Source organism: Capsicum annuum, chromosome 2 (genome assembly GCF_002878395.1).
Source record: "Capsicum annuum cultivar UCD-10X-F1 chromosome 2, UCD10Xv1.1, whole genome shotgun sequence".
Lineage (NCBI taxonomy): Eukaryota > Viridiplantae > Streptophyta > Magnoliopsida > Solanales > Solanaceae > Capsicum > Capsicum annuum.
In genome coordinates, this window is record NC_061112.1 from 52,321,251 (window position 1) to 52,330,259 (window position 9,009).

A 9,009-nucleotide genomic window follows, 5' to 3' on the forward strand; every position below is an offset into this window, starting at 1 on the left:
CCCAATTGATCATTTAAGACGGGAATAAACTGGTCGCATCTAGTCCTAACAGGCTTTGTCGCAAATAGTCAACTGTGATGACTCTATTAAGTTGGTCCTTAAAAGTCTTTCGAGATGGTAAAAAAACCGTTTGCAATTATCTTTTAGCGATGGTATATCTTGTCCCAAATACACTAACTACCTGGTTGTAATTAGCTTTCAGCAATGGTATATCTTGTCCCAAATACACAAACTACCTGATCTTAATTAGCTTTTAGCGATGTCATATCTTGTCCCAAATAGACTAACTACCTAGTCTTAATTAGCTCTTAGCGACAGTATATCTTGTCTCAAATAAACTAATTACTAGGTCATTACCCTTTTTTTCGACGAATGATTAATTGGTTCTAGATTATCCTTTAGGGACGAGAAATACTTGATCCTAAATTATCTATTAAAGATGAGCAATATCCTGGTTCTAGATCAACTTTTAGGGATGACCAACATTCTATTCCTAGATCAACCTTTAAAGAAGAGCAACATATTTGGTCCTAGACAAACATTTAAAGACGACCAATATTTCTAGTCTCTAATTGAGATCACACATGATCCTAATATCACAAAATAATAAATTTCACAAAATAAATATCACATTGCTATCGAGAATCTCGATACAAAAATAGAATATAATTAGAGACCAGAAAACTTAGTTAACATCCCATGATATTAATTAGTTTCAATATTTGTTTCACAGAAAACTTATAAGTTGCCGCCCGACCGAGCTAGAGTATGACATCAATTTTTTCATAACATTTGAATACATGGTAAAATAATAATGAGCTTGTGCATCTTCAAAGCTTGCATCTTGACTTGTCTTTAATAATCTTCAGAATCTGTAAGTGTAAGATTTCGAAAAAAAGATAAATAACTAATGTTACAATATAATAATCTATATAAAGTTTATTCTAGAATTAGTTAACCTTATCACCCCAAAAGTAATCTACATGTTGTCTTGAAAGATCAACGAACGTTGCAACAAAAAAAAAAAAAACTAATTAGAAAAGCTATGAGATACATTAAATCATTTATAGTTTAAAAAGACATTCTAAATGAGTAAGTAGAGTTAGCCTATGCCAAGCTCTAATAGCATTATACAGTCCTCACTTTCGAGTTTTCAAACACTTCTAAATGAAAGAGGTAAGTGTTTCCTACAAAGAACTCAATTTTCTGGTTTGATAAGGCTAGACTCTGGGATTTCACCTGTGAGGCTATTGAAAGAAAGATCAATTGTAGCATTTGGTGGTATTTTCTTGGCAAATTGTGGTGACACTAAACCAGATAAGCTTGTTTGAAAAAAGTTCAAAGTATTTCAAGCTATCACCACCAAACTCAGCAGGGAATGTTCCATTCAACAAGTTGGAAGAAAGATCCAACACTTCAACAAACTGAAATCCACTTGGTACTATGCCAGAAAAATGGTTGTTCCTTAAAGAAACAACTGCTAAATTCAGTAAAGAACTCAACTTTTGTGGGAGATTTCCAACAAATGTACTGACAGAAAGCTTTAGAACCTTAACGCTCTTTAACCCTCCATCTGACTCTATAAGTACTCCACTAATAGCACTAGTGACACCGTTCCACAAACATAGGGTTGCATCATTATATTTCTAATTATCATGAACTGATAAAGGGTCATCAAGAATAGAGTATTTGAAAGACCACAAAAGAGTACCATCTATGTTGAGACCAAATGAAGGACACAAAATAAGAAAGAAAAAGATTCCACAAACACGGGGTTGCATCATTATATTCCCAATTATCAATACTGATAAAGGGTCATCAAGAATAGAGTATTTGAAAGACAACAAAAGAGTACCATCTATGTTAATACCAAATGAAGGACACAAAAGAAGAAAGAAAAAGACCCCAAATGAAAGGACACAGAGTTAAGTTGTCTTCATTGTGGCAGAGGTGACATTGAACTAGAGAATGGCTAAGCCAACTTTTTCGGGGTCGTAGTACCAATTTTGTCTCTATCTCCTGCATCTGACATTCGTTCCTGAAGCATTGGAAGCTCTGGACCCTGCAGTGGATTCTGGCAAACAAAAGTGGAGGAAGGGTCAATCCAGAAAACTTAGAAATTCCAGCAAAAAAGGAGGTTGACTTAAAAAGTTTTTTGAGAACATACTTGAACATTCTTTTACTTGTATAGTAATAGGCAAAGAAAGTGTAAAATAAACTCATGATCCTATGAGATACTAATTTTGACTTGAGTAAATTGGACTCATATTTTTTTTTTTTCTTTGAAATTGAAAATTGGACTCATATTGTAAGATATGCAACTTATAAATTGAATAAATTTATGGTGTCGATGCAAAGATACCATGCCCCTTCTGATTTAACAAAGCTATTTAATTACGTACCAAAATAATGATACGGAGAGGAAAACGATGCTATAGACTAGTTTGAAAAGCCTCTGTTTCTTTTCCCAGTTAAGCAGATTAAAAATCTCTATCACGTCAACAAGGTGCTACCTTCTTGTGTACCTAGAGCATGACGCAAACATAAAAAATTTGGTTTGATGATATATATCACAAATATTAGAGAGGTTGGATATCTAATTAAATCTCAAGCACTAACAAGTTCCCTCAAATAAATGAATACAATAAATGAGGCATTTTTAATGCATTGGAAGAGAGTGTAATGGAAGGATGAAAGGGGATTGTTTCAGTTTCACTTTCAACTGTAATGCAGATCTTTAACCACTTAGTATTGGTTATATATTATATATACATAATGTCAGCACATAAGTGCCAACATTTTTGTGGACTTCCATTGTTCTACCAAACAATGATTCAAGCCAGCCTTGAAGACTACCTTTCTGGTTCACCCTAACAAAAAATTTAAGTGTCTTTCCTCTAGTTTCATATAGCAAATGTCCCCTGGACTTCATTTCATCATTAAACTGTAAGTAATAATAAAAGATACTAGCAATACTTTAAGCAACTTTACCATTTGTTTTGCCAACTTGTAAAAGGCTCAATGGTAACCTTTTATTAAAGAGGGATAGACAAAGAAGCATAAGAAATTATCAACAAAATCAGCCAAGCACATGAAAACTTTCTAGTGTAATCTCTGAATTAATCAATTTAAGTGGTATCACTAAAAAACCCTCAATTTTCAAACAAGAAACTGACTTGTCTATATCCATTCTCCCCCCCCCCCCCCCCCCCCCCCCCGGTTTGGATCCATTCCATTCAAATACTCAATAATTTTGTTAGCTTTCTAGAACTAGAGGTTCTCTAAGTCATAAATTCTAGCAAATAGGGATGCGCACTCGGTACTTAGATTTGATTTTTAAGAGCATCAATTCATTTCTTTCATTTTCAATTTTTAATGGTATATACTGAACACCGAACTGCACAATAGCCACAGATTACTGGAGCACGTTTCACTGTATTTTTGTTTTAAAGTGGGCTATTAAACAGACCGCAAAAGAGGCACACATGAGCAGGATCTTGTGGAGAGTTGATAAAGCCATCAAAAGGATTTGGAGGATGATCCCTGCTGCTATCTTCTGGTCAATATGGAATGAGAGGAACGTGAGGTGCTTTGATGGAATCTCAACTCCAAACCACTACCTCAATACAAAGTGCTTGCTTTATCTTTTTTGCTGGACTAATATCACTACTGTAATTAGCACTGATCAGTTGTTGCAAATTTTTTTTGACAATTAAAAAAAATCCATCAACTGATGAGTTGTTGGGTTTTGTCAGTTGCCTTGTCTTAGATCGACAATGAAAAGGGGATTTTATTAGTTCTTTTGTTTATGACTATTCCTTTCCTTGTAACCATGCATCTACTTGATGCTCTTTTGTGTATGAAACATTTTACTCATAAACAAAAAACTAAAGTTAGTTCGGTTCTATTCAGTTTTTCTATTTCTGTTCCAGTTCAGCCCTTCGGTATGTGCTTGGTACGTTAGACTATTTCGCTGCTTAAAAGATAAAAGTATTTCCTACCTAAAATGGACTTTACTTAAATGTGCATCAGCTTTTTGTTCAAGAGATCAACGGAGATTAATAATTTAACTAAAGGCTGCCAGTTAAAGAAATTAGTAAAACCAGATACCAAGTGTCTATTAGTTAATCCTAAGAGATCTGTAACGTATCAACAACTAAGGAACACACACAATATGCATAGCAACAGTAGTTTTCAGTAAAGCAGCATCTGTAAGCTTGGAAAACACACTTATTTGAAAACGAACATTAGATATTCCATATATTTACTGGAGTAATAATTCTCAAGACATTCAATAATCTGAACATCTCAACAATGGTTTCCTCCATATTTCAAATACATTCCAACTCCATTGACATAATGTTAATCCCTTTGGACTATAAAACTCACCAATATTTTTCAACTAAAGCAGTAGTTGTAATTACAATAATTTGGTAATTCGGTTAAACTGAATACCAAAATACCAAAACTTTATGACTCAAAAACAAAACCGAAGACTAAACATTTCACAAATCAAAACAAAAAACCGATTGAAGAACCGAATTAATTTGGTTCGGTCCAGTTTTGCAGTTTTATGCCACCCCTACTAGCAAACACCACACCTAATGTAAGTATGCCAATGAAGACTAAACCATAAACGTTGATATCACATAGTCTGTAAGGTATATAAGTCATTTGTTTCCATCATTTTATTGTTCCTATCTAAGTTTGTATGAATTTCAAGAAACCTACATTTATAGAGTAGGGCATGGTAGAAGGGTAGGATTTTGGGATCCCCAACGGTGTGGGATAAAATTTGAGACTTACTTTTCCTTACATTTACAGAATCTCGCACTAAAGGAGATGATAGTCCAACACGGAGGATAAAAGATAATTTTTGCAATTTAAGTTTTAAGAGGATTTTGCAAGATTGGAAAGTGCTAGTCAAGTTGTTTCATTGAAAAAAGAAACACAATGGATAATCATGATGTCTGGAGATGGGGGTGGAGCGATGGAGTTCTTTCAGCTATGTCTTTCAATGAGAAGCTTTGGTTGGAAGAGGTTGCATTCCCAAATAGATCGAAACAAGCATGCAGAGTTACCACCACTTCATGCACACTTGAAGGGAAGCTATAGTGGCAGGAAGTAGTATCTCTTTCTCCACGGAAGAAGCATGAGTCTTTCTGTACAGGAGGTAGAGATTTAAAAAATAAAAAAAATGAAGAGACTGAAAAGCAGACAGGGAAAGACAGATGAAAAATGGACAGTTAACAGGAAAACCTTTGGGAAAGTGAGGATAAATCTTCCTATCTACAAAATAGTTTGTAGAAATTGGGGGTCTAATGGTAATTGCGGATCTAATTTGGAAAGAGAGGATAAATTCTTTCCTATCTTCAATTGCCAAGGTTTCCAACTGGCCCAAGCAGCTTGAAGATACTCTACACTAAAATAATCCATAAAATTTTGCTCATATGAGCCAAGACGGACTAGTTTTTAAGCACAAAATGCGTCTCAAATTGGATCACAAGCTTAATATGAAATTTGCTACAACTACATATCTTTAGTTCTAATTTAATAAATAGCTGCATATATCAGGTGAGGTAAAAATTCCAGATCCCTGGTTCCAAAATTTAATAGCGCAACTCCAGCCATCTATCAGCATGCCAATTATGAGCATTTATTCATTGCAAATGTATAATACTGCCAAACATATTTGCTTAAACTACTGACTAATTACCTAAATAGTCATGTTGGAGGCCAGGTTCGCTCAAAACGTTCCACTCTGCTCACAGAAATACCGACAATCCAAGCAACTGGGCATTCATAGACCTTGATCATAACAGTACATGAGGAACACTCAAGCTTTGGAAGTAAATTTCAACAGTTCATTAAGATTCAATGTGGTAGATAGGTTTAAGAATTAAGCAATGGGAAACTGGACCAAAAAGGACCACATGTGCTAATATGAGCCCGTGATACAAAAGCAACAGATAAATCCCGAAAGATGATAATTAATCTAGGAAGTTAAACACTAGCGTGATCTAGAGCTTTGAACAACCGCAACAGGTAGCTTTGGACTCTTAAGTGATACAAAAAGTAGAGAAGAAACAAAATAGTCAACCATAAACAGTAATACATTAAGTAGCATACATTAAGTAGCCCTTTATTCAAGGTGATCTTTCAATCAACCAATAGGAGATTTCGGAACTCAATTTTGAAAGCACGGGTACAGTCAAAGAAGCTACAAGTTTAGCACGGGCTCGAATAGTGGTGCACATCTCAACCAAATTTTAATGGTTTCCCTCACTGTAGAAAAGATAAAGAGTTCTCAAAACAAGATATAAAAGCGCACACACCAAAATGTAAATTGCTTCATTAGCATCATTCCCCTAAAAGAATAAATTACTCATATTTCCAAAATTAAACTCTCTAACTAACAACAATCCTAAATAGTTTCAGAAACCTACTACATCCATTCATTCAATTCTTAATTCGTTTAAATGAATATGGCATTTGGATCAAATCGAGAAATTATACCCAATGACCTTTAAAATTGATGGTCTTGAACTTCTGACTAGAGATGGCAATAGGGCAGGTTAGGGCGGGATAAGACTTGACCCACTAAGATTTTAACCTGCCCTACCCCATTTCAACTTTTTAAAATGCATAATTTTTCAACAAAGAATATTCGAGTGACCATATTTAGATAAACATATCTACGCCACTACACTACTTAGTCAACGGCACAATTGAGTCAATTATAAGTCACTGTTAGGTTGTGTGTATAAGTTGCATATATAATATTCCCTCCAAGTTAATTTATTTTTCTAGTGTTGATTTGACATGAAATAGTACTAACAAGATGAAATGCCCAACAGAAAACTTGCTAGCTTGTACTTGTAACAAATAGTAGTAATAGTAAAATTGTAAGAACAAATCAAGTCAGTGAAGAATATCTTCATACACCTGCTGTACAAAAGCCCAGTTGTTTGAAGCATTTTCTCAAGCACCTGCAGGACAGAGTCTTAGAAAACCTGCTAGCTTATACTTGTAACAAATAGTAGTAACAGTAAAGTTGCAAGAACAAATCAAGTCAGCGAAGAACATTTTCATATACCTACTTGACAAAAGCCCAGTTGTCTGAAACATTTTCTCAAGCACCTGTAGGACAGAGGCTAAAGCATATGTTGCTCACACTCGTTGCTCACACCTCTTCAAAAATGTCTGTGGGTGCATGTGAGATTCTCTAAAAGTATTGAACGTTTGAAGAATCCGACGCTAATGCAGCATTGACAATGAAGAGTTTGTGCAACTTAGGTTAAAACAGAACACCAACAGAAAGCATAGGAAAATTAAGCATTCAACTGTTACGGCAAGACTATAACGTATATGTTAGGATATATTACGATACCTTAGGAAAATTAAGGATTCACTGATTTGGGCAAAACTATGTTAAGCATTCACAGATTAGGAAAATAAAACAGAACACCAACAGAAAGCATTGAAATCATACCTCAGTTGTTAGGATGGAAACACTATAATGTATTAATTTCTTCGTTATTTGATGAAGCTGCGATGGAAAGCAATGAGATTAGGGCAAAACGAAATTGAGCATTCACTGAAAAAAACCATGGAAATAAGATTATGTTGGAGCAACAATTGGTCGTGAATGACCTAATTTTAGAGAATACAAAGAGTTTTAATTTTTTGGAGCCTTATGTTTTATTAATTAGCAATTTTTATTAAAATTTTTATTATACTAATTTGGCAGTACTTTTCTCAAGGCTCTAAATTATTAATAGGGACAATTAGTAATTTTCTTAGGACTAGATTTTATACCTTCACAATAAAATGCACAATTAGGGATTAGAATATAATCTTGTACTAATAAGTATACTTTTAGAGACGAAATTATTGACTTTCTCTGAATGTTGGTCTTAAATAGACCTTTTTGTTGTAGTGAGAATAGCTTTAAACACACGAAGAGGACGGTCCTTGTCCATATGGACAGGCTCATCACATACATAGAGAACTCTAAACTTTGTCCTAACGGCCACCCTGCACTACTGAACTAGAAGACCTACAAGAACTTCTAAAATCTCTGCCTCGTGGAATCTGACCTCTGAACTTACCAAAAAGGTGTACCATCTTTACGCCTCCCTGAGATACCCAAGGAATATCCTTTGTCACCTTAACATGATCCACAATACTCCGAAAAGAAGCCCTAAACACAACTATCTGAGACATGGCTCGCTGAAAAGCATGAGGTATGGCAAGTCCAATTGGATGAGATCCCACATAAGGAAGTAACACTGATGACAATTGAACTCCTGATCTCAGAACCTCATAGTCAGATATCAGCACTGAAGATGGAATAGTACTTGGGGCCTGAGGAGTACCTAACACAGAAGTTGGTGCTACAGGAGGATCCACAGTAATGGCTAGAGGAATACCCGACATAACCAAAGGAGAACCCTCTAAAGGGGTCAGTAACCGCACCAACAATCCCTCCAAGACTAGGGTAGACAAACTCTGATAAAATGGGGCAAAACTCATACCTCCAACAGGCTCAACTTTAGGCTCATGGAAGAGTCCCCTAGAATTACTCCTAAACGGGGCTGATCTATAGGCCCATCTACTCCCTCAAGTCCATCCATAACTTAATGTTCTCCCTCTAGGAGAAGGCTCCATATCTCTACTCTCGCAAGAGCTAAATGACACCATTTGCGTAGAAAGAGTAAAACAAAACTCAAAACATAAGGTATGAAAGAGCTTTGCATGATAAAGAATAAAATGAGGGAAGTTTCCTAAATACATCCTATAGCCTCTCAAAGATAGATTCAGCCGTCTACGTACCGATCCACGAGACTCTATTAGACATCTCGTTCTTACATAGTTGAGACCAATGAAACCTGGATGCTCTGATACTAATTTTTCATGACCCAAAAATGAAGGTCATGATGGCATTTGTCGCGACGTTCCTTGACAAGTAAGCCTATCACCCAAATCGATACAAAAAAGAAAAAGGAT

At 35.4% G+C, this 9,009-nt stretch overlaps 1 long non-coding RNA gene across 6 annotated transcripts; it reads right to left on the minus strand.

The window, feature by feature from the left end:
* Positions 1–1,759: 1,759 nt before the first annotated feature.
* On the minus strand, positions 1,760–7,707 carry LOC107858572. 6 transcript variants are annotated; one of them, XR_007052131.1, is made up of 6 exons: positions 7,493–7,707; positions 7,097–7,257; positions 6,946–6,989; positions 5,717–5,808; positions 2,403–2,525; positions 1,760–2,074 (listed from the first exon to the last, which is right to left on the minus strand). It is a non-coding gene; the product is annotated as an uncharacterized LOC107858572 (long non-coding RNA). The 6 variants fall into 6 exon arrangements; XR_007052132.1 differs by having other exon boundaries at positions 7,097–7,140; positions 7,493–7,703; XR_007052130.1 differs by lacking the exon at positions 5,717–5,808 and having other exon boundaries at positions 7,493–7,704.
* Between the last annotated feature and the right edge of the window lie 1,302 nt (positions 7,708–9,009).